The 27,935-nt window shown below is 37.3% G+C and overlaps 1 pseudogene; it reads left to right on the top strand.

Annotated features, from left to right (window-relative positions):
- The first annotated feature begins 4,504 nt into the window (after positions 1 to 4,504).
- Positions 4,505 to 15,301, top strand: LOC139769517 (uncharacterized; annotated as a pseudogene).
- Positions 15,302 to 27,935: the final 12,634 nt, after the last annotated feature.

Here is a 27,935-nt window from a genome sequence, read left to right as displayed (position 1 = left end):
TAAAAAAATGTCGGTATGTGTGTATGTATGTCTGTGCCAAATTTACAGAAATTTCTATAACTCCAGAACTGATCAATCAATTCTTAAGTTATAGAAATTTTAGTAAGTTTGGCTGTTTTTTTTAACAGAAATCGGTAACCCCTTTATTATTAACAAAATTTATTAATTCTATTATATTCTTCAGTCTTTTCTACCCCTATTTCATATATAATTCGTTAAGATTTGGTTAATTAGTTCTGGAGTTATAGAAATTTCGGTAAACTTAGTTATTTTTTTAAACAGAAATCGGTAACCCCTTTATTATTAACAATTTTTATTAATTCTATTATATTCTTCAGTCTTTTCTACCCCTATTTCATATATAATTCGTTAAGATTTGATTGATCAGTTCTGGAGTTATAGAAATTTCTGTAAATTTGGCACAGACATACATACACATATACCGACATTTTTTTTAATGCAATATTTCGACGTTTTAAAACACTCTGAACATATTGACATTAAAAACTCAAAAAACAATCTTTTCTTTGGTTTTTTCTACCCCTATTTTATATATAATTCTTTTAAATTTGGTTGATTAGAGCCAACTTTATACGCAATCAAAGGTTCATATACGAATTTACGAAAACAAAGCTTCCTCTATGAAGAAGCAAAAGTCTTATTTGTTGGTGTTCGAAATAAATATTGTGTTGTCTGCGCGAGAGCAGCTAAAATTAATGCAGTAGCAAAAGAGAACATATATGTTTTAAAAATTGGGGGAGCAATCAGAGCTCCACTAGTATGGAAAGTGATATAATCCTCGAAGGTTTCCGACTTAGTTTAGAAATGCATGGCTTTATTTATAGTAAATATATCGGTGACGGTGATAGTAACGTATTAAAAAAATTGAGAGATTTTCCACCGTATCCAAATATTGTTGTGCAGAAGATTGAATGCACGAATCATCTTCTCTGCAATCTTTGTAATAAAATACGTGAAGCAAGTAGTATCGGTAGTAGAAATATTTCAAAATTGAAAAAGGTCGTTGAGCACAGCGTTATGAAAATTCGAAACGCTGTGGTCAAGGCTGTCACCTTTCGCCGCAATCGTGAAGTTAGTTGGCAAACAAAAATTTCCGAATTAATTAAAGATTTAAATAATATACTTAACCATGTATTTGGTGAACATAAAGATTGTGCTTCGCTTCGATATTTCTGTAATGGACAACAGAAAGAAGGCGAAGAGAATCTTGTGCTCCAATTACAACGTGCAGGTTTATTACAAAAATTAGAAAATGCTATGAAACGCATTATAGATAATGCCGATAGCTTACTTTATCAATTTACTAGTAATTCCGTTGAAAGTTGTAATGGAATTATAAGTAAATTTATTGGTGGCAAGCGCGTTCATTATGCCATGAAAGGTTCTTATCGGACACGCGTTAAAGCATCCGTAGTACAATTTAATACTTCGCGAGCCTTAACTTCTGTTTGTCATACAATAGATAAAAAACCACCCGCACAAACAGAAATAATTGAAAATAGAAATATAAACAAGAATGCCAACCAACTTCAACGAACACGTGCGGCGAAAGAATTACGTCTCTCTGTTCGTACATCTAAATATTCCGCTAAAATAACAGCTGATAAAGATTATGGACCTAATGCAGAACGGCCAGATATCCAAGATAATATGTACGAACAGCTGAGACGTTATCATTTTGAAATGTTATTAGAGCAACAACATAATCGTGCTATATTGGAATGTGCTACACGGGATCAGCATGCAAACCCGGAGTGGCACAACATACGGCGAAGTCTTCTCACTGCTTCAAACTTTGGAAAAGTTTGTAGCAGAAGAGAAACAACTTCGTGCCAAAATCTTGTAAAAACAATTCTTTATCCTCCTCGATTGACTACTGCGGCTGTCGAGTGGGGTAAAGAAAAAGAGATGATGGCACGATAGCAATTGCAGATGGAATTAGGGATAGAAATTTCTACAATAGTTGTGGTATATTTATAGATGAAACAATCCCATATCTTGCCGCGACGCCTGACGGCATTGTCGGAGACAATACTATCGTTGAGATTAAATGTCCTTATGCGGCGCGGCATGTACATCCCATCGATGAAATGCTCAAAAAAATTTCAGATATTCATAGAATATTTGATAAAACCGATGACACTCGAATGAATCAAAGGCACGCGTACTATTTCCAAGTACAGGGACAACTCCACATAACGCAAAGAAAGTATTGCATTTTTGCTGTGTAGACACCCCTTGGATTAAAGTACACGATTATCGAGCGTGATGACAGATTTTGGGAAACAAAAATGTCACCACTGCTTAAACGATTCTACGAGGACTGCTTGGTTCCTGAAATAGTAGACAGTAGTGCAGCAAGAAATATGCCTATTCAGGAACCTCAGTATGTCATCGAAGCGCAAAAAGCGGCTAGAAAAAATGACATAAAAGTGGAAAGTGTTATCGAAAGCACTACCACTTTTGCTATTCCAGAAATGGAGCAAGATGACGATTGCATTATAACTGATTATTTAAAACGAGATCTAACTGAGGATGACATAAAAAAACAAAAAAAATGTTAGATGATGTAATAACTTCTCTCCCATTAGTGAAGAATAATATTCTGTCTATAAATAGTAAATTAAATGATGAATCGTTAGATTTATTTTTACGCATTGTAAGAGAGACTTCTTGCTTTGAAACACAAAGTGTGTTATACTTACAATACCCGCACTTAATTGAAGCTAGTCGTAGCAATAAAAGCTTACAAATTATTGGCGAAACTTGCATCACAGATCATTGGCGATGTATTTATTTTGATGGCACCAAACTTCATGTGTACGACAGCCTATCTGGTACTACGTATGATAAATTGGCTGCTAAAGAGAAAGAATATATTCGCCTTCGTTATCCCAAGATTCACATTCACAATTATGCTACTGTTATTATTTGTCTGTCTACAATCAATGAAAACGTTACTTTTGTGAAACCTTAGTATAGGGATTACGTGTTAAATAATGAAACTTTGAAGCTCTATATCTCTAATTCGGTGCGGCTGTGACTTCTAAAAATTTAACATGTTATGGATAGTGCTGTGTCATCAAGCTGTACACCAAATTTTAAGGAAATCTGTAGAAACGTGAAAATCAAGAGAACGTCCTTAAGTAAACTTGACCCGAACCGTCCGTTAATGGATTCGGGAACACTCCCGGGCCCATTCGTGTATGCAAAGCGATGAGAGCGTGAAGAAGTGGAGGGTAGGGGCGAGAAGGGAGTAAACAGAACCATTCTAGCGATAGCGAAATCATTGGTCGACTTTAAACGATCAGATACACTTTGGTTAATGAGATTATTTGACGCCATCGGAGTCACCGCGTTCCCTGCTCTCGCCAACAAACGCCAATTCTAGGAAAAGTTTCGGTCCACCGGAAATTTTCCCGGCTGCACTCCCGACACGAGCGATAAAGGGACGTTCGCCTACCAAACTCGAAACTAGAATATTTTCCACTTCTATTTTTGTAACGATCAACGTACATTCACACGTCGGCAGTGCTAAATATCAGCTCATTAAAATACTTATTAAAATACCTTCCGAGCAGTATTTATTCTAATGTTTTCTAAAATATTTTTTTATTTATAAGATGCGGAAGGCGGCAGTTGGTCTTATGATGCTGCACAGCAGGAGACTGCTCGAAAGGATACGCAAAAAAGATGAAATCATTAAAAACAATTGTAAACGCATACAAAATTTGGAAGAGACAAATAAAGAAATGGATCGTATAAATAAAAACAATTATAAACGCATACAAAATTTGGAAGAGACAAATAAAGAAATGGATCGTATTTAAATAAAAACAATTGTAAACGCATACAAAATTTGGAAGAGAGCATACAAAATTTAAAAGAGACAAATAAAGAAATGTATCGTATTATGCGTATCTTATATGTGGGCGAATTAGCTTACAATGTAAAATTATTCATTCGACTGAAGATCTTTAATAAGGATAAGAAAATTACCTCGTTTGTTGAAGCCGACGAGATGGTCGAAGATGGGAGTGACTTGTTTACGGAAGAAGAAATAAAAAAATGGAGACAGTTTCAGGAAAAATTGAAAAAAGGGGAAATCACAGTAGAACAATTAAACGATGCTTTGCGGTTGGCAATACAGTGGCGAAACTCACTCGCGCATCCCAATTGTTTGCGTATAACTCTAGATAAATTCGGCCAACTAGATTAGGATGGGACGTTAAGTGAGATGGAAAAAATCTTCACCTACATCCTGAATGATATAGTTTAGTTATTAGTTTCATGGCATACTGACTTTGCAATTTCGTGATCTTCTACAATTAATTATCTATTTAAATTACAATCTGATGTTTTCTCATGCCTAGCATAATAAACTTGCGATTAAAATCCGTAACAATGCTTAACAAGATAAACGCGTAATAAACCGCTTCAGTGCCTTCTTAAAATCTTCACACAATGCTCAGTCGTCCTCCCAATGTCTCAACCAGAATTAATTAGCGATCTGGACGTGCCTGAAAATCCACAGCATCCCTGTCAGTGTTCCACAATCAACAATATGGACCCCAGGAGGGACAGAATGGAAAGGAATATGAATAGCACCAGGATCTCTAACAATCAAAATTTCCCACGAAATCTGGAGACCTTACAGAATGTTTTCGAGCCGGTACGAATATTGGAGTCCCCATCAAGATAAATCGCAGATCAGTCTCGACAATGCTAGGAACGTCGATCTCCTGGAACATCAAGCGAACATATTGTCTAATTCTAGATCCATGAATGGTCAGAGCTCGTTGTTGTCTCTTCACAAGCATAATCTTTCGTGTAGTCCGCGTAACTTGGACCTGTCTCACAATCTGGCTTTCGAGGCGGCTCGAAGAGTCCAGGAAACATCGACTCTGCAAGACAACCAGCACAGTTTGACCTCGAGTCCTAGTCCCTTGCTGGAGACAAAGCCGAATTTACTCGAGACGACCGGCAAAGAATTAGATAAGCAGTTGAAAGATCACGCCGGCTTGTCGCTGCAGAAGCAGAGCTCCAGCAAGGAGAAGCTAAAGAATGTGCAGCAGGTGTTGAATTCTTACCAGCATCATCACGAGGCGGTAGAGCGTAAGGTACATGAACATTTCCATGGCGACATACACGGCCACATTTACAAGCACGCCGACAATTTTAGGAACAACACGAATCTGGACGAAGGCTTGATGGGCTTTCAGCAACACCAGCGACAGCACACGTATCATCATCATAGTAACGCAGAGACAAACGTTACTCACCATCATGGATCCGGGACACATCACACACACGTGCAAAGAAATGAACGGACATCATCATGGAAATCTGGCAATTAGTCTCACCAGCCATGTCCATGGAAATTCTGGTCCTCTGAGCGGATCTGGTTTGTATCTCCTATTTTTGCGATCTTCGTATTAATTATTACAGTATATTAAGGCTGCTGGTCGCTGAGCCGAGAACTCTGCGTTGACGGTGGCGACGTACCGTCACGGCAGAAATAAGAACTCTCTCCAATGGAGAATTCTGTCCTTTGTGACATGTTGACAACCTATTTTGTCGTGCATGCTATTTCTTTATTATTCGCTCTGTACTTGTGCTCTAACGTTTAACGTATTCGTGAAAATCGTAAAATTGACCGAAAAGTAAGATTTGCATGCGGAAGGATCGTTTTCACCTCCTTTCGATAGTCGTTAAACGGCTGTTTTCTCGTATGTTTAGGCTTCGTTTTATGGCTGTTTGTTTATTGTCGAGGGAAAAGGATAGTTTTCGGTCAATTTCGGAAGTGTTCTGAAACGATCTATAGTGATGTTTTATTGAAATGTCTTTTTATTTGAAAATGGCATGCACGACAAAATTGAGTGTTTTCCTCGCCTCGATAGTAAGAATTCAACATGGCCGCGGTGACCATCCAGGAGCCTTAATGAGTTGGTTGTTATCACAGGTTCCAATTCCATGAATCAAACTAGTTCTGCCATTATCATCCAACGGCGGTGCCTATCGCCGACAACGATAAACCACCTGAACTCCCCTCACAGTCATCATCGGCTCAACGTCGGCTCCAGTTTGGCTCACCATTCGAGTCCTGCTTTTCCCAACGATCATCACGGGGCTTCGGGTGCTCTGAGCGGCGCGTCGTCGAACTCGAGCATGATGAACCACGGTGGATCGCCCACGGTGCATCGGCACGTGGTCAACGTCAACAGCAGCCTATCGACGACACCCTTGGGTGGCCACCATCACGGCAGCTCGTCGGGTAGTTTAACCGGTCATTCCAGCGTGAACCATCATCACGTCAGCTCTGGTATATCGTGCGAATCGTCGTCGTCCACCCGTTGCACCCGTTGCACACGAGTCATCCCGACCCCAGGCCTAAGAATTATGTAACTTTTATTCACGTACTGTTTTCAATCGAAGCAGCTATCGAGATTTCAAAGCTTCTGTTAAAATTTCAGTCGATAAAAGTTTTATATTCTTTTAGTAAAACATTCTATTTGTAATACGGTGGAGAAATATTAATTTTTTTAATTTTTATATAATGGATTACGTAAAAATGAAGTATGTATATATCGCAAAATTTCCCTTTAGATTTCAGTACGTCTTAGCAGCCGCTACCAGCATCGCTACCAAGGTTAATGAAGAGACGCTGACGTATCTGAACCAGGGGCAATCGTATGAAATCAAGCTGAAAAAATTGGGCGATTTGTCTGCCTACCGTGGAAAGATTCTGAAGGTATTATATCATATCCTTACATATGAAGAACACTCCTTTGGACGCTTCTAATGTTTGGGTAGCGGCATCTTAAAAAACATATTATATATATATACGCACATGTGTGCATAAGAATATATGTAATTTATAAAAAGCGGGTGCTTATTAGCCTTGATACATTACTGCCTTCTGCTACGGAAGGCCAAAAAGCATTTTCAGGCCGTATCTCTCTTTCGGTGCGTCCGCGTGAGCAATTCAGTGGTGTGTGTACGTGTACGGACATACGCCACTACATAGAACCTAAAATTAGTTTTTCAACGTTGGTAACACTGAAACCGGAGTTTCGCGTTGTCTGAACATTTTCCTCAGGATTTGCAATGTGCTAATCCTCAAAAAGTATTTCCATTAGCAGTGATAAGAGATAGAGAGGCTAAAGCGACTCTTCAACGTATGAGAAGACATTTTGAAGGTAATTGCGCTAAAGAATGTCGGGCAGAAAAACAGGATTTAGAAAATCGCGCTACAAAGCGGCAATGATGTAAACAGAATTTACCAAATAATCGTGCTCAAGATTCACAATGTGCTATTTTTCAAAGAGTACTTTCATTAGCGATAATAAAAGCGACAGAAACTGAAGCGATTGCTAAAAGTGCAAGGACACATTTTGTTTAATATGTAGTGAAAATAGAGAGATAGAGAGACTGTGTGTAGTCCACCATCTGTGGTTCTAGTATAGTTTGTAATTCGTTCGAGATACGGCAGATGGCGAGACTTGTGTCGGTAAAACGACTCACGCGTTCAACGTAAAGTCACTATTAATGTGCGCGCGCACGCAGACGGCGTGGCGCTACGGAAATTGACCGCGAGAGAGCATGGCGTTACAGCGCGGGCGCGAAGCGGACGTGCGTGAGATCGTCGCTTAGCGAGAGCATTCGTTTCCGGGTTCTATGCGAAGTATCATCGTTCTCGAGTGCAAGATGATTCGGTAGAGATTTCTGGAAGACTAATCGTGCCGAGATATTAATTCTTTGTTGCGTCATACTATTAGCCGATTGAAGCTAACGATCGAAGAGCTGACGGCCCGTTACATATACGGGACATTAAACGGATCACACGCCACGGAATTATATCGGTCACGAGCACGACTCGCCATTACTGCCTTGTGCTACCACAAGGCCGGACTTGACGCCATTGTTGTATCATCCTCCTGCACGAAGGAAAGAACGGCCATTAGACCATACTGGTCGACTAGCGGATACCCTGTCGGGCTTACACTAAGAAATATCCTTGCAATAAGGATTGTTGTCTTCACTCGAAGAATTCTACTGTGTAAAAGGTAACTCATTCTTTTCCTGCGAAACCACAGATCACTTGTGAGAGATGCTAATCAACGATCAGCATGAGGTATCGGATTATTAGAGCCGACTATCTTACGATCTTGGTTTCAGGAATTAACGAGTACGGACAAGAGGGAGTACATCCTCAAACGAACGAAGCCTTCTGGCTTTACAAACATGGAAATCTGAGCTCAGTACTTTCTTTTATTTTACTCTCTGGTTGCAACCATTTTCTTATAATAACGATTGCTTTGTAAATTGCTAATAGTCGTGAGATCATTCTCATGTAATAAATAAGACACATAAATTAGATTATTCTTTCACTGTCGATATTAGAAGTGCGTCCGTCGCCTTCGAGCTTCGTTAAAATCCCCGTGTAATGTTACGAGCATAAGATAACTATATGATTGCGTTCTAACAATATTACTCTTGATCGATTTGTTCTATTGTAATCTGAGCTTGATCATTTTGCGATGTATTATGTTTAAGATTGTGTTCTTTCTGTTGGATTAATGTATCAATCGAAGAGTGATGGCATACGATTGCTCTCAAATAAGATAAATTATACAATTTATCTAGTTGTGCACAGTGCTCGCCTTTTCTGTGATGAGATACTTGTAATTTCAAGTAAATGAAACTTCATATAGTTTGTTTAAGATACCAATGATTACTATTTATGCATAAAAGAAAGTTTGATACATTATTTCAATTCTTATTTCAATTACATTCTCAATGACATTTGTTTATATTATTTTGTATGATTAACCAGAACTATCCTTTCTTTGATAAATAACCATTCGTAGTTGGTTTGATTACGTCAATGCTATTCACAAGTGAGTGTTCATTACAATTATTCGTTTTAAGGAACCTTTTTACGTTTGTCCAAAGTTACATATACACAATTAAAGGTACATACTGTAACAATTAGAAAGAAAAGATTGTTCTATAATAATTGTTTGATTTTTATTATATTTCATACAGCATATTTTCATGTACCAAATCTGCTAATACCACGTTCTGACTATTATACGATAATTTGCCATTAAATATTCATTCTAAGATACAATCGAAATACACAGTCTCTCTACGTTAAAATCCTAGAAGTACTTACTTTCTCAAACTTAACAAGACAGCAGGCTCAGAAGTGAGCTTCTTACTAACACATTTTGAAAGTAATTATGCTATAAAATCTCGTGTAGAGCAACAGGATTTAAACAATCGCGCTATTATAAAGCGACAGCGATCCAAACAGAATTTAGAAAAGAAAGTAATTTTAAAGCCTAAAGAAAAAGATATAATTATTCGAGGCCAATGGATTACGGACGATCATATGGAATTTTTCCATACACTTTTGCGAAGTTGTTCAGATTATGAACCTGTCGGAACATAGCGAAACCAATTGCCTCAATTTATTCAACGTATACCAGAAGATAGAAAACATATACAAATATTGCACAGTTCGTCAGCTCCATTAAATTGTACGGATCCAAAAATTAAAAATATAAATGAACATTGCGTATGTAGTTATTACAATACAATAAAAATATATATCTATGATTCACTAAATAAAAAAGAATTGCACGAACATCATGAGGTATTGTTGAGAAAATTATTTCCAACATACAACTTTGAGAAACATTCTGTAGAATTTCCTACTGTGCAATATCAACCAAACTATAATGATTGCGGAGTTTTTGCTATAACTTTTGCGGTTTCATTATTGTTTAATATTAAACCTGACAAAGTTAGATATGATCATAGAATAATGCATTCACTGTAATTTTGAGGGTCGAGAAGGAGAAATGGGGAGACAAGAAGTCAAATTGGGAGAAAGTGAAGGAGCTCTTCACGGAAGGGTTGAAAGTGAAGGTGACGGTAAGGGAGGTGATAGTTGTGGGGCAGAGAGGAGTTTGGCTGAAAATATTGGTGAAGCTGGGAGATGAGGAGGAGAAGTGGCGGGTGTTGGAGGCGAGGAGAAAGGCAGGGAACAGCATAGGGGTAAAGATGCATGAGGACAAGTCGGTGGAAAGGAGAGATAGAGAGAGAGAGAGGAGAGAGAAGAGAGAGCGGAAGGAAGAAGAGATGTACGTAGGAGTATAGAGAGATCGGAGGAGGACGAAATCTCAAGAGGGATGGAGGAGAAGCTTCTCATGGAATCCGACGATGATAAGGGGGAGAGGTGAAGGAGAGAGTGGGCCAAATATGGAAGAACCGAGAAGTAAAGAAGGGAGACTGAAAAAGCAGAGGGGGGAGGAAGAGGGGGGAGGGTAGGAAAATAGGAAAAAATTGTAAGGTCGCAAAATGGCCAGGTTATGGGGGAGCGAGTTTTTGTAAAGGGTTGGGTACGTCCCTTTAAAAACGCCAAATGCAAATAGATTGTAAACCCTACGGGGAATGGCAATAAAGTTTTCATACATACATAATGCATTCACATTTGTTGAAGATTTTCGAATCGAATCAATTGAACATTTTCCTCAAGATTCACAAAGTAATGCTCAAACGGTGCTTCTATTAGCAGTAATAAGAGATAGAGAGGCTAAAGCGACTGCTCTACGTATAAATAGACATTTATCTCAGAAAGATTCTTGTAAAAACATTAGTAATACTGGAAATAATTGCGCTAAGAAACGTTGTCGAGAGGAACAGGACTCGTCAGAAAATGATCGTGCTAAAAAACGGCGTCGATATCAGAATTCAGAAAACAATTGTGTTAATAATACTAAAATTAATCGCGCTAAGAAACGTTGTCGAGAGGAACAGGACTCGTCAGAAAATGATCGTGCTAAAAAACGGCGACGATATCTGTTTGAGATCGCGATTTCATAGCGTGAATAGATTTCGTCGCACGAAAAGGCACACAATGCGTGTGCCTTAGTTATTCAAGAAAATATATAATCATATGCAACTTCTTTGTGCTTTGCATTATAACATGGGCTTTTCCAAGAACATATTTTATCTATAATTTTCAAGACGTTTCTCGAACGCTGTTTCTATGTTCTTGTGCGACCAGAAAAACCCACGTTATAAACATTGTCGGCGTGACAAACAACAAGTGCTAACGGCCGGTTACCAATATTTCGTCTCGATTCGGCACGTTGCGGTGACGTAGGCAGCCGATTGCCAATCGCTCGTCACAATTCGCGCCTCGCGAATGTCAGGTGCGAATCAATGCGCGGCGGGCCCTTTGGCCGCCAATCGCACGTAAAGACCTGAGGTCACCGCCAACGTTTTAAATCTATTGGTGATTGCCGAGAGAAAGCTCGTTTACAAAAGAGCTTGCTTCGACGGAGAGATTCTCCTGCTCGCAGTTCACCGGAAGTAAAACCGCTTTAATACACCGCCTAGAATTCGCGCTTTCGCTCGAATACGAATCTTCGCTATCTCGCTTCGCGAACACGCTTTGCTGCTTCGTGCACGCCGTACTCAATTCTGTGCGCGCTTTTGTTACGGCTTATCTGCTGAAAGGAAAAGAACCTGTACATATTGTCTGTATTAATTTTATTTGTAATATAATACAAATTTTAGTGTACTTATTGACTTCTTAAACTGTGTCTCCTCGTGCTTGTCCTTCTCACGCTATCACTCGCGTATCCGCGCACTCTCGCACAATATCAGAATTCAGAAAACAATTGTGTTAATAATACTAAAATTAATCACGCTAAGAAACGTTGTCGAGAGGAACAAGACTCGTCAGAAAATAATTGTGCTAAAAAACGGCGTCGATATCAGAATTCAGAAAACAATCGTGTTAAAAGACGACGTCAGTATAAAGACAACTTAGCAAATAATCGCCTTAATAAGCGAAAACATTATCTTATACATTCTCAGCAAGAACGAGATAGACAAAGAAAATATTTTGATCGTAAATGGCTTTATAATAAGCGATATTATGAGAGAAAGAATTCTAAATACGTACCTGCAAACAAAAATCGCGATATTGCCAAAAATATTACTACACGTAGAAGATATGCAAAGTTTTGGTCACGAAATCATATACAATTTCTTATTCCTGTGGCAATTGAAGACATTGAAAACAAATTTCATATTAAAAATCCTACTGAAAGACGATTAGAAACCGAAAGAATCTTACGTTGGTGTATGCGTATTCAAAATAGTTTTGTCAGCAAGATCTCTAAAATATTAGCTTTACTTAAAAAGAAATTAGAAGTGTGCTTGACTCTTGCCGATGAATGCTCTATAATTGACGATAAAATATGTGCATTATGTGGCACATCGCGACATACAGCTTCATCCAAAAATTATTTTATCGACACATATCGTAACATTACTTCATCACAACTGTTAAGAAAGGTAAAACTATAAATGTATTACTTTTGTAACAGGCACGAGCCAAAAAATCATGGTTATGCAATGTCTTGTGTAAAATTGATCCGTTTCTAATCGATCGTTATGAAAAATTTCCCAAAACGATATGTACCTGTACTTTAAAGAAAATACCACAATTGTTACAAAAATTCATACATGTACAATAAAGAATTCAGATAGAAAGGGTCACACACATGCTTATTACATTGATGATACAACTCTTTGCAAATTGGGATTAGTCAAGTGATTACACTTGTGCAATCTGAAGAAGAATCAAAGAGAATCTTATTAAATCGTATATGATTAAACCATTGTTTCTAATAACATTTTTGAATAAATAAAGTGACAAATATAATGCACAACGTACAAAGAAAATGGATTTAGGGTAAAGGTATAGGTATACCAAGTCTTCGCCCCTAAGACCGTTGATAATATTTTGCGCTGCGACTTTGGCCATGTCATCACGGGTTCTGATCGTCGCGCTGCCTAAGTGTGGCACAATTTCTTTGCAAAGCTCTATTTTTTCCTGTTGTATTATTATCACCTCATTTTCCAATGGTGAGATATATTAAACGTTTAATTTATCAAATGACAAGTTTATACGACAAAATGTTAAATCTGGAGAAGGCTTTAACTTCTGTTGATTCAGACACATTAAACGAAATTATAATTTCGGCACAACAAAAAGCAAATATGTACAAACATCAGCAGAATCGTACTACTTTGAGTGAAGATGAAATCATGTCTCGCTTTAAAGACGTATTTAAGGCTTTTATTAAACGCTCCATGGACACACCTTGACATGTGTTTGTGCATCATGTGAGAGACTTTTATATAAAAGAAGTGTCTCTGAATTTAATAAGCTTAAAGCACAACTAGATATTCCAATTTGGAGAGATTTAATGGCACATTTAGAAAAACATAATATTACTCCGCAATACATATGTCATTACTGTGAAAAAAAATTCCGTGACGGATTAATGCCTGCGTATTGCGTTTTAAATGATTTTTTGTACATGATCCACCTAAAGTAATATCATGTCTTAACCAGTTTAAAAAAATTCTTATACAAAGAGCTAAAGCTTTTCAAACTGTCGTTACAATGAAACCTGTTAGTAACAAGAAATTGCCTCACAGACAAATGGTACAAAAAGTAAAAGGTAGAACGTTTCATTTACCGTTACTTTTACAAAAAACATTGAACAAAATATCCTGATACTGATTCAATTAATACCAATCACGAAATGTACTTTGTACGTGTTGGAGCTATTCCGACAAAATAAAAAATTATCTGGGAAAAAATGGTAGATGTTAACAAGGTTTTTGATGCTTTAGTGTGGTTAAAAGAACTCCTTATATCAAAGCCTTATATCAAGCTTGCCAAGACTGACGATCCGTCAGTACTTTACAGTACAGTTATAACGTTGTTGAATCTATGCAACGCATCTTATCCGGAAGAAGGGGAAGTCATACCCGAATTAGAAGAATTGGTCAAGTTTGTTGAATATTATTTTCCCACGTGTGATCTGAATCTGAATCTGAATGACGACTTCGCGCAAAACAGAAGGTGCGTGTTGGCGAATGTTGGTGTGACCAGCGTTCTGATAAATCTCGCCAACATGGACAATCAGAATTGCAAGAAACTGACAACTTGCGTTTACGAATCAATATGCAATGGACGGGAAGTGAGAGAAATAATCGTCGCTTCGCGTAAAAGAGTCACGGTCGGTCTCGCTCCGCGCGTACTTGGCGCGAGACACTACCGTGTCTCTTGATACGACGTAGAAAAGTTAAAACCTGAGGAAATTGAAGCTCTTAACTGAGATTCTACAAATATATTTTGTCCATCTATAATAGATGATCATTATCCACAGAGACCGAAAGAATTGAAATCCATGTCTTTATATAAGTTTGCACAGCGGTATGATATTTCGAAAAATAAACCACGAGGTAAAAATATTGAATACTACATGATGGAGAATGGTTATTATCTGAAACGGCGACAGCGTGGATGTCTTATTAATCACTATAGATATGATGTCAATATGCAGCCGAAAAATTATTTCTTTTCATTACTGCTCATGTTTAAATCATCATCAATTTATTCTTTCTTTCATATCTTGTTAATTAATAATTTCACTCCTTGCCACTCACCTGTCTCTGTGTTTATATGAACTTGCTCCGCACGTTCTTTTCGTCTACGCTCGAGACAAATTCGGTGGCAGAAACTGCGTCATTTAGGTGAAACGTCGCGAGTTACAGCACTACGGCTGTATATCAATTTATTCTTTCTTTCATATCTTGTTAATTAATATTTCACTCCTTGCCACTCACCTGTCTCTGTGTTTATATGAACTTGCTCCGCACGTTCTCTTCGTCTACGCTCGAGACAAATTCGGTGGCAGAAACTGCGTCATTTCGGTAAAACGTCGCGAGTTACAGCACTACGGCTGTGTATCAATTTATTCACTTAAAATGAAACAAACGATATCCTCTCGCACTCAACAAGATCCAACAAAAATTGTCGTCACGACGCTTGCGAGCATCATTTCGTCCTTCTTCTCGAGTCTGTGATACTTATGTGATACGAGTATGTGATACTTATACAGAATCATTTCACAAGGGAAAGTTATATCTTATAGAAGCATTGCAGTATTATGAAAAATTAGAGGAATTGCAAAAAGCATTTGAAACTGCGAAGCAATTAGTTGAACAACATTTAGATGATTTGGAAAAACAGCATGAGTCTCAAGATGATCCTGATAATCCAATAGGTGTTCAAAATATTGAGGCTGGTGAAACGATGCAAGATTTTAAGGATCTTAGTGACAAATTAGATCAGGAAATCGATGTACCTGAAATGATTTCAAATCTGAACGCAGATTAAAGAAGAGTATTTGACAGAGTGATCAACACCGTAACATCGTCGGATGAACCATTACGAGTATACGTTAGTGGAGAAAAAGGTACTGGTAAAAGTTTCTTAATTAAAACAATTAAATGCTGGATAAAACAAAATCTCAACACTGCTGTAGCAGCACCGAGCAAATCTCAAAGATGTTATTCTTATTATAATTGATGAAGTGTCAATGATATCTAATTTAACTTTGATGTACATAAATTTACGACTATGTCAAATATTTGATACCACGGATGACGATTTCTTTGGTCGAAAGCATGTTCTTTTATTTGGAAATCTGCTTCAATTACCTCCTGTACGAAGATTTTGTCTTTGTTCCATTATCAAAAGTAGAATTTGATAAATATATTAACTGTGTGGGGACTACTAATAAGGAATGCTTGTGGCAAGAGTTTCAATATGATGAACTGACGATCAATATGCATCAGCAAGGAGACGGATCTTATCGTGAATTACTCTCGAGAGTTCGTGTTGATTTATTGACAACTTCTGATTCTGAGATTCTCGAGAAAAGAAAAATATCATTGAAAGGTGAGTCTTTCGATGCAAGATTATACGAATTATGTAATTTTATTGATAATTTGCCGTCTGATACTGTTTGTTTACTGCCTACTCGTCATTTGTGCGATGTTCTTAACAGTGTTGTGAATGTTAAGAAGCAATAGTCGTATTGCTTCAAAAGAAATATTATTAATTGCTGAAGATACGTTTGAATGTAGTAAATATGTTAGACAAACAGTAGTAAAGCAATTAACGGATAATGAAGACGATAATACTAATACAGCTGGGCTATCAAAACAAATTACAATTAAAATTGGAGCGAAAGTTATAATAAGACGCAATATTGATGCCTCTTTGAGCCTCGTAAATGGTACAATTGGTACAGTTATTTCTGTTGTGCAGGATACATCTACTGGTTATGTAGAAAAGATTAAACTTCTCTTACCGTCTGGTTTAGAGTATTTTATTGAAAGAGTAAGTGTCAAGTTTAAAGTAATGGAGAGAGCATATGTTACCAGAAATTGCAAAACTTTCTCGAAAGAACAATTAGTGATGCAATAACTTACATGGAATATGGAAGGAGAAAAACCGTTAATCCCATGGACGGTGTTTGTGCCTTAAGAAAACAAAATGTGACTTTATATGGCTACGATGGTGCCGTGTGACCACCCCAAATTTTCCTCCTGATGCCGCGTGGACTTTCATGTAAAACCTTATCTTTCTCTGTCATAAGTTGACGCTTACAAATAATTTACGAATATTTACAAACGACATTTCTAGGAAAGACTTTAACTTATTTAACATTTTCCAAGTTCTGCGTAGTTTTGCGTGATATCAATGGATGCGTTAAAGAAATGTTATTCTTCTTGGATAAAATTTAACTATTCATTATAAGTTATTATTAATTATATTTAGTAATTAATTAACAGGACGTCTTAGAAAAGAATTAACTTGAATAATTTCTTCCAGATTATACATATTTGAAATTGTAATTTCGCTCATATTAATTATTTATTACATTACATAATTATTTTTATTATATTAATATATATCTAATTATTTGTTATACTTTATTATAGCTTATTTGTATATTATAAAGGAGGGTAATTTTCAAATTTATTGGAGCAGAAGGTGATTATAGTTAATCAGTCAAAGAAACCTCATATGCATTTCGATGTAATTTATATTGCAAATTAGATTCTTACACATATACATATCCTATTACGCAAATCTGCGTAAACACATTAATGGAATTAATTAATCTTAATATCCGTTTGTATTCACGTCTCTGTGATTGTATATTTAATTGTTACTTTTTCTCAGCATATCGACACATATTATAGTTCATTTGACAAAAGCCGATAATTAATATTAATAAAATAAACCAGATGAGATGTGATTAATATATAATTAAATATTTAATTAAATATTTAAAGGCGAAAAAACATTTAGTTAATAAATTATATACTTTATGTACGACAATTCACAATAAAACCGCGAATTTTTCCCACGAAAAAGAGCATTTACTAAACACACTCAACTTTGGCGCTCTCTATCTCTGGTGTTTTTTGAGTCACCGCAAAAAAAATATACAAAAATTGTAGAGAATTGAGTATTCTACAAGTTTTATTTGAACATTTTTTTGATCAAACTAACAGGGGGCGATATAAGTGTCGATAAAAATGTTCAACCCCTAATTGACGGCACTTTTTTGGTTGTAACTTTTTTTCCTTGACAGCTATTAAAAATTTTTTCAAACAAAAGTTGTAGCAAATATTTTTCCCTACAAAACTAAAAAAAAAGAAAAAAATTCGACCAATAGGAGCCGAGATATTCAAACTTTGAATATTTATCCCTATTTTCAAGATGGCCGCCGACGCACAGGGAAATTTTGTTTGAACTTTGTGAATTTGGGCATCTCCTATGACCCTCTACTCACCCTCAAAAAATTGGCTTGTCAATCCGTTTTGCCATTTTCAGATCTAATTTTACTGGCCTAAATACCATTCTTCGTGTTCTTATAAAAGTTCGCGAATTGAGCTTTTATAAAAGCTTGATGAAGATTGTTCTTCAACAAAGATTGTACGGTAACTGATGTGATGACTTGTGAGGATTCGCGTTATTAATAACTTGTGTAGTGGCTCGTGTGGTGACTCAAGTGGCGATTCATGTGACAACTCGACGTGTGGTGAGTCGTATGAAAAATTTCGTATTAAAAATTTAAAGGATTTTAAATTCTCGTTAATTTTATTATTGTTATTTAATTATTTAATTATTAACATGGAAACGTGTGATCAATTGAAAAAGAAATGTAAACGAATTTTTTCTGAAAATTGGCTAAGTGATGATCGCTTTAAATCTTGGATACGCAAAGTATCATTTGATAATAGTCTTTTTCATTGCACTGTATGCAATAATTTCTCGTGCAGTTCATCACATGTTTTAAGACATGCGGAATCTCTGCCTGTCATAAAAATAATATTACAAAAAGTACATCATTATTCAATAATAGTGATGTAAACTCGAATACTTCAAATAAAGCAGCAGGTAAACGATGATTTAAACAAGAATGGTTACAGATTGAACAATTTAAGCTGTGGTTACTTGAAGTGCCACATAAAGAAAATTTATTTGCTTGTTCAATTTGTGATAAATCTATTTGTCGGTGGTTTATCTCAAATCTATCGTCATGCAGATTCTAAGATGCATTAAAAAATTTGAAAAAATGTAACACAGAAAGTAGTACTTCGAAAAGAAATTTAAATGCGCAAAACAAAACATTTTTGCCGTTTAAAAAGAAAAAAATGTCAGTGAAAATTCGATTTGCCACCGTAATGGTTGAAAGAAATATTTCGTTTGCATCTGCAGAAATAAATATCAATCTGTTTAAAGACTTAGCGAAAGATGATGATTGTAGAGAGATTTTAGAAAGTATGAGTATGGGTTAAACAATGTGTACGAATATAATTTCGAATGTTTTGTGCCCAGTTGAAACTAATCGTGTAGTAAAAAATATTGTGCAGGTTTTTCACGAAACGGATAATGGCACAGGTCCCACCCTGATATCTCAACCCCTTCTGGGGGTTGGTTTCGGCAAAATCGGTTTTTCGGCCGTAGCTCTTAGGGGGTTAGAGCTGGGAGGTTGGGTTGAAAGGACCGAAGGTAGTGCTCGATGAGACGCGTCGATTCCCTTTAGTCCCATCCCCCCACCCCCCCCGTTTAGGAGTTACGAAAGGTTGCTTTTTAAGGTTTGTGGGCGGGTGGGGTGGGGGGTGACCGTTGAACTAATTTTTTCTTTCTGCGTCCAATGAGACCTCGTACGTCGCTTCATCTGCCGTGGTTCTCGAGATAACGCTATTTTTTATTTTCACCACCCCACCCCGAAGTTATTTGGGGCGAGCCGAACCGGGTCCCAACGTCCTTTTTCCGGGAGCTCTCAGGAGTTAAGTAAACATGGTGCTCCGCGAAAGTTGTGCTCGTGAAAAGTGCGCGTAACTTCCAAACGGTGCGTCCTAGCGCATTAGTGTAAAAGACTTAGCGGTTTATCGACGCGCTTTACCAGAATCCACCGTCAATTTGAAGATCCGGTGTGTTTTAACCTGGACGATGCGCCGCGATGTCCAGGGTGACGGGTCGGCCCGGCGGACGTACGGGCGAGGCGCGTACGAGTGACAGTGACTCGGATAGTGATGTACAAGTGATCGGCGAGGTGTTATCGTCGATGCCGAGCTCGGCGGAAGTCGTGGTGTCGCCTCGCGGCGTGAACGAAACGTCGGACGAATCGGTGGACGACGGGGGTGATGTTCACCCGTGGTTGCGGAATCTCTCGCCGACGGTCGTCGGCGTAGACGACCTGTCCGACGAGGGGGAGTACGAGAAACTTTAATACAAAAAAAAAACAAAAAAAAAACAAAAAAAAAGCTGGAAATGTGTACGGAACGTGTTGAGTCTAAAATTCCTAAAAATAACGGGAAAAAAGGTGGGGAAAGGTTTCTTTTGGAAAAAATATCCGTCACCTAATAGAAGGTGAAAACTTCAGAAGAATAGTAAAGAAAACTTTACTACCAAACTTTAGCGCCGTTTGCGACGAGGTGGACGAGAGGGCCACCTTCTACGAGACGCAGATTGGAATCATGAACTCTCGGCTCGTGTTCCTTCTCTTCTAATTGGATACTGAGAGTGAATTTTTTAACGTAGTCGCCGAGGGCGATAACCTACGAGCGGCGGTAACGGGATTTGTGCAAACGATTATCGCGCGAGCCGCTCGGCGGCTACCGGTAGACTGCGAATCTTCCCGCGCTGGTATTAGATATCTAATAACCGAGGTGGACCGCATGTACAGTGTTATCGAGCAGGACTACGGTGCGTTCGCCGAGTTGGTCACCAAAGTTTTGCGTAAGAAGGACCTCAGGTGCAAGGACGTGTAGGAAAAATTATTTAATGCCTTTAAACAAGAAATGTTGAAACTACAAATACCATTTGCAAATATTGTTGCTTTGTCATGCAATAATGCTTCTGTCATGACAGGGAAACATTTATCGTTAAAAAAAAACTTGAAGAAAAAAAATGTGTAAAAATGTATTAACGCTTTTGTGGCGATCTACGCCACTTTAAGCGTAATGTCTATTACGGGCAAGATTTGCTATTATAAACATATAAAAAAAATCTTATTAATCTAATAATAGGATATTATAATAGGGTATATTTATAATTAAACAACTAGCAATATACATACATACATCTTTAATAATCAATCAGGTAATCTGTAATGTCACATATTTGACTGTTTCGGAAACATTCCTCGATCCATTTACATTTAACAATTTTTATACATGTTTGCTCACATGCCTTCACGTTTCTCACAATAGCGCTTGTCTCACTTGTGTCTTCTACAAAAACAGAGAGTTGTCCGACCAATTGAAGCAAAGTAGGGAAATGATGCAGCGGATGTTTGCCATGATCAACGTAAACCAGAGAAGCAACGATCAAGGATCATCCCCGTCGACGTCGGATCAATCCAGCCGCTCTTTCGTTTCGGCAGTACCACCGGCACAGGCGGTGAAACTCTTAGCATCTCAGCTGCCAAATTACGGAAGTACAGAGGATGAAAATATTATTTTGTGGATTGAAAAAGTAGAGAGCGTTGCAAGAATCCACGGAGTAACGCACGAAGTAGCGCTTCTTGCAGCTACAAGTAAATTAACCGGTAATGCGCAACGTTGGTTCACGCATAACACGGGCACAGTTAATCGCTCGTAGATAAGTTTTAAAGAAGCTATCACACGGAGGTTCAAGAGGAGAACGCTGTTATATGTCTCGATGAGGAAAATAGAGGCGCGTGTATGGAACTTCTCTAAGAAATCTTTTATGGACTATGCTATAGATAAGCTGGATCTGATGCAAAGCGTCACGCTACCGAAAGCTGATAAAATACAGTTATTGATAGACGGCATTATGAGCAATGCGTTGAGAGGAACGGCGACAGCGTTGGATACGGAAGATCTTGATCAATTCCTAGATCAGATGCATCGTATCACATCTTCATTTATGACGAAGAAAAGTGTGTCAAGCAAGCCGCAAAAAGGAAAAGACTTTTCTGTGAAAAAAGATAGTCAGCCGAAAGTGTCAGTGGCCCCAAACTTAGGGCCGGTAACCAAAGACAAGTTTTGTGCGTATTGTAAAACCAAAGGTCATGTACGAGAGGATTGCTTCAAGCTGAAGCGAAAGGAGCAGTCTCAGACGGCCACACCGACTGCCTCCTCTTCATGCGTAACGGAATTATCAATGTTGTCTTTAACTGTACCTGACATGAAACAAAATTTAAATTTAGCACAACACGATTGATTTTCAAAAAATCCAATTATATATCTAAATAGCGAATAAGGCGATGTACTCTTGAATAATTCTTCGTCCATTTCTTTTTCCTGGTCACTAGTAAGCTGGTTGTCCGCATGCCGATGCGGAGAGAATGTTTTCCACCTAAACTAATTTAAAAACGAAAAATCGCAACAAACTTTTGTCGGCTACCGTTAATGCCACTTGTGTTTTTAAGTCAGCATTGAAGGCAAAAGGAGAAACATCTGTAAGCATGACGATTGAAGACAAACATTTGTCTCTTATGTCGGTGGACAAATTATACACTAGTGCTGTTAAAAGAGACCACAGTACTTTAAGGCTACATGCTGCGGATGATTAAATTATTAAAAATTTTGTCTATAAAAGACATCACGCTTCAAAATGATAAGTCCGTAGTAGACATCACGCTTAAAGAGTATAAGCGTGTAATAAATAATGTCCGTAATGAACATCACGCTTAAAAATTAGAAGCGTAAGAAATCTTTCCGTAATAGACATCTCGATTGCTTGTGGAACATAAATGCATGTGTAGTGTACACACTGAGTTAAAAAATTATTGTGCTCAGGAATTGCAAACATATAAAGTATGTCATAAGCACTTTTCAGAAACGGATTACTCCTGTTCTCCACGTCATCGTTACTTGTTAAAGACAGCAATACCTCTCATAGTAACTGATACAATAGATAACAATTTACATGTACATTCAACAATCGCAACAAGTACGCGAAGATATAGAACAACAAAATCAAGTTCCCCAACCTTCTTGACAAATTACAAGAGCATGATCAAATATTAATGCAACATCAAGATTTGTTATTGCAGAGTAATGGTAATAAACTTACATTACAAAATCAAATCTTAGAGCAAGAGACAGAAAGTTTAGAAGTGGAATCTCAGAATGAAGTTATCCATAATGAAAATTATGTTCAGAAAAATACGGAACAATCTTCAAGTAGAAGAAGCAAACACGTGAGATCAAACTTACAAAATGTGACACGTGTTCGTTATCTTAGTCCCACGGCTAAATCCTTGTATAATGTCGCCGTAAAATTGAGACGCAGAAATAGAGATCTGAAGCGTCTTGTAAAAGAATGCAGAGCAAAGACGAAAATTAAATCAATTTCTTTGAAACGTACTAATTCGACCACACCTGTACGAAAACAATTTATTAATATGATTTTAAGGAATAATGATGTTCTTCCCCAGATATTTGATTTTCAGTATTCCTAAACATTCCAAAATTGTAATAATTCATACATTACAAATCATGTTCCTTAACCTTTAGAGGCCGGGAAAAGGACTTGAAGACTTTTTTTTTTTTTTACTATTTTTCCCTTATTCAACACACAAATTTTGCCTGAAAACATCAAATAGCTTGTGTTTTTTGGGTGGTCGATATTTCGACCACCCCCGGCCTCTAAAGGTTAAATATATATATAAATTACGATTTCGACACAATTACTTTTAAATATTTTGTGAGAATTTTTTTGTACTTTTCTGTTTTTTTATATATTGCACAAGCCCATGTGCGCGCGCACACACACGGACATACATACAAATAATTAAAAAATTTATATATATTAGATACCCTTGTTTCTTGTGAATATCTTGGAACTAATAAGCATCAACTTTAAAACTTATTTGTACTATTGTACAAAAACTTTGAAGTTTGTGTATATTAATATAATGTACATCATGTAATCATATACATATATATATATATATACATTTATTTTTACATATGTATACATATGTAAATATAAAGGACCCCACACCAAACCACGGGAAAATTGATCCCGGTCAAATTGGCTGAAAAGTGTTTAGTTTGATGTAGTTTATGACGTCCTGATGAAAAGTGACTATGGGCACTAAGTCCAAAAATGGAGTTACAGAGCGTAAAACATCGAAAAAATGGGTTCATCGCCTCAGGCTCGGACTGGCCCGCCGGCCCGCTGCGCCGGCCCTCGGGCCGGTGCGCCCTCGGTGCGCCCTCGAGTAGACTAGAGATCCTTACTAGAGACTGGACATTCCCACAAAATGACGGCGATAAATACGTGAATTTGACATGTGTGCGCGCGTTTGTTTGTGGTTGCGTTTGTGTGTGTGTGCTGTTCATAAGCATATAGTCTATGGTCTATGGCGCTGCTCACCGTTCGCGCTCGGTGAGCAGCGTTTCTTATTGGCGCTGCCATTTTTAGGTATAACCAATCACGCGGAACCCTCAAAAGGCCAGTCTCTAGTAAGGCACTCGGGTGATGTTTCCGAACGCAGCCTATAAGGTCTCTAGTGATTGGCGCATTTCCTTTGTTATTTAAAATGTGATTTTCGTTTATTTAATTGACATGTGATTGATGTGCCTTAGCGAACGGTTTTAGCGCAAGAGCAAGCTCATATTTATTCTGGTAAATAATTGTTAATTCTTGATGTTGTTATATTCATTGCGATATTACAGTGAATGGTTGTATAACGATCATAATAGAGTAGTTTAATATAGAGTATTAGCTAATGTTGTAATTCTGATTGAAGTGCTAGCTAGAGTCTTAATGTAAAATTGATTTTTATAATTGTAATTGTATTTAATAGTCAAAATTGCAACTCTGTGTAAAACTAATAATCGTTAACAGCACACTTTTAATAAATAGATTTTTTAGATATCATGGGGAAAAATCCTCAGAAAAAACGGAAGTCAGGCCATGAATCAAGGAAAGAGAAGGAGGCTCGGCAGAGAGAAGAGGCTGCTCTGTCATGTGCCAAAATCACAACTTTCTGTGTGTCACAAAGCTCCAAAAGCACTGCCACAGCTCCATATGCTGCACAAGATGAAGAAATGACTGAAATAAATATTGAAAGTGTTGAGACTAAAACTTTGGAACGTAATTTTGAGCAAGAACAGAAGTTTGATGAGAGGTTTCACCAAGAGCAAGAAGAAGATGAAATTTTGCAGCAAATGGATGTCGATCTGGCTGAAAGTAACGACTCAAACTCAAAGGAGCAAGATTTACAAGGAATAAACCTAATTGATTTTTTTTTAAAAACCTAGACAACAGCTTAAATTTATTTTTTTCATTTCATCCAGTCCAACCAGTACAACAGAAGAATACACCTCTACTACCATTTGACGATAAAATTTTTCATGTCAAAGCATGTCATAGCAATGATCAAATTTTCAAGCGAAACTGGCTAAGTTACAATGTAAATAACGAAAAACTATATTGTAGTGTTTGCCTTGCTTTCACTGATGGATCCTCAATATTTTGTCAAGGCTTTGACCAATATAGACATTTGAGTCAAACACTTGGGGAACACGAGAAATCAAATTCTCACATAGAGTCAGTGAAAACCTACATCGCACATAAACAAGGAAGAACAATTGAAACCATGCTTTTTGAAAAACAACTTGAAATAAGAAAGAAAGAAAATATGGAACGCAAAAAAGTTTTGTCTGGTGTTATTGATGTAATCAAGTTGATTGGGAAGCAAGGTCTTGCTTTTCGAGGGACAGAAGAAGGTGCCTACAGCCTTGATGATACTTCTGTCAATCATGGAAACTTTTTGGAAATTTTTCTCTTGCTCTCTAATTATGATGAGAATTTAGCCAAACATGTGAAAAGAGTGACTGAAAAGAGTAAATATGCACTTGAAGAAACAAGAAAATCTGGAAAAAAGAGAAGAGGCAGTCAGGTCACATTTCTTAGTAAGACGACTGTTACAAAAATAATAAACATTATCAAGCTTGCAATCCAGACTGAAATTGCGAATGAAATAAAGCAAGCAAAATTTTTTTCTGTATTAATGGATACAACCATGGATGTATCAAGTTACGATCAGTGTGTTATAGTACTTAGATATCTGTTCGAAAATGAAGTAAATGAGAAAGTCATAGGGTTGAAGTGTGTCGAGTCCACTACAGGAGAATCTTTGCTCAACACATTGCTGGACATTTTTAATAGTACAGGACTTGCTGTAGAAAACTGCATAGCAAATGCATTTGATGGTGCTTCAAACATGAGCGGCCAGTATAGCGGGGTCTCATCCAGACTCAAAGATATAATACCAAACCACCTTCATACCTGGTGCTATGCGCATGTATTGAACCTCGTAATGTCAGATACCGCTCAGTGTTTACCAGCAACCATATCATTTTTTGAATTATTGCAGCAGACACAGGTGTTTATCAAGGACTCACATAAGAGATTATCTGTGTACTTACATCAGAACCCAAAAGTACGTCTAGGAGCCATTGGAGCCACTAGGTGGAGATCAAGAAGCGATGCAACAACCAAAATTTTTGGTCGCTCCCATTATTGGTTCGACAGTGAAGTCACAGATAACACATCACAATCAGAAACAGTGTTTGTGGAACTAGTTGTGACCCTTTGTATGATTGGAAACTCCCAATAATTTAATCCAAAAGTACGCAATGAGGCTAATGCACTTCTCCAGAAGTTTATGTCATTTGAAACTATAGTGGTGGCTATGATGTTTCTGTTAATATTCAAAATCACAACACCTCTTTCAGACTATCTCCAAACCAAGAATCTGGACTATGTCCAGGCTTGGAGACTTGTTTCCGCTGCACAGAATGGATTAAGGGATGCCAGGGACCAATTTGATCAAGTGGTTAATGCATCAAAAAGGTTTGTATCTATTATGTCTAAAAAGTTAGATGAAAAGATAGAAGAAAATCCTTCTCTAGAAGTGGAAAGCCTTTGCATTGACTCAAAGTTGCCACGTAAGAGAGTAAGAAAGATCAAGAAAATGTCTGGTGAGTTGGCAGAAGATGAAACAAACTTCTCCGAAGAGGATAGATTCCGAATAAAAGTTTTCTATGTTGTTATTGACAAGCTTAACCAGAGTATGAAAACTAGATTTGCTGATCAGAAGAACGTATACCTAGACCTTGCATGTTTTGATCCACGGAGATTTCCTGAGCTTAAACAAGGTTTGCCAGCAAATGCCTTGAACAAAATATGTGATTTAGTGCCTAATATTGACAGAGACAAGCTAACTGAAGAGCTACAATCTTTTGCACAAAATTGGCCTCAGATGTCCTCAACGTTGAGAGATGAATATACTAAGGATATGGACATGGATTCAAAAAGTGACGTATCAGAGGAAGCTGAAGAAAATGAAAAAATAAAGACATGTCAAATGCAAGAACCTTGTAAGGTGTGCATAAAATGTGTGTATAAAGTAATTTATGACTACAACATGTACTGTCTTTTGTACACAGAGCTGCATAAAGTTTATAAATATCTACTTACAATACCTCTAACCCAAGTAAGTTGTGAACGAGCTTTTTCGAAGCTTAAACTTATAAAAACAAGGTTGCGCTCTAATTTAACAAATGACAACCTGGAAGCATTTCTTATAATGCAATGTGAAAGGGACAAGCTTGTGGCACTTGACAATGATATGATTATCAATCGACTCTGTGAACAGAGTCAAGAAATGAAACGACTTTTATCTGTGTAGATTGTGTAGAATATCAGACTGTTTTCAGTTTCCAATTTTGTGAAATAAAATTTACTTATCCCATGAATTTTTTTTATTGATAAATAGGTTAATTTTTTTGAGTTTGTCAAAATATTTTGCGCCCTCTGAACATCCAAGGCCTGCGCCTTTTTGAAGGCTCCAGTCCGGCCCTTACAATTACAAGATATTCCTATGCAAGCTGGATATACTCCCTTAATAATGAAATACCTTGGAGAAATAATGCAAAATATAACAGACGATTGAGAAAAGTACGTTGCCCTCGTGTGGGATGAAATGTCTTTGCAACCAGCTTTGTCTTACAATAAAGAACAAGACAAAATTATTGGTTTTGAGGATTGGGGAACTAACAGGACGAGAAAAATAGCTGATCATAGTATTACATTTTACTTACGATGTCTTCATTCTGGAAATAAGATGCCCTTGGGGTATGGTTTTTGTCAAAGTGCCACAAGAACACATCAACTCATTCGATGTATTAAACAATGGTTGTCAACAATTTCTGCGCGTGGATTAATCCCCGTTGCTGATATGTGATCAAGGTGATACAAACATCGCAGCAATAAACGCTTTAATAGATGAGACCAACAAGATGCGTAAAATGAGAACTGTACATACAAGTAAGGATAACATATAATTCAATAATATATATACCTTTATCAGTATTCAAACATTTTGTTAATACGTTTTTTGTTACATCTGCAATACAGAATTTGAACGTTTTACTGTTTCAGAAAATAGCTTTATCAT

Source organism: Temnothorax nylanderi, unplaced genomic scaffold (assembly GCF_030848795.1).
Source record: "Temnothorax nylanderi isolate EJ_2023f unplaced genomic scaffold, tnyl_v1.0 TNYL_tig0022_pilon, whole genome shotgun sequence".
NCBI classification, from domain to species: domain Eukaryota; kingdom Metazoa; phylum Arthropoda; class Insecta; order Hymenoptera; family Formicidae; genus Temnothorax; species Temnothorax nylanderi.
Note: the sequence above shows the minus strand (reverse complement) of the source record. Positions and strands in the feature narration are given on the sequence as shown.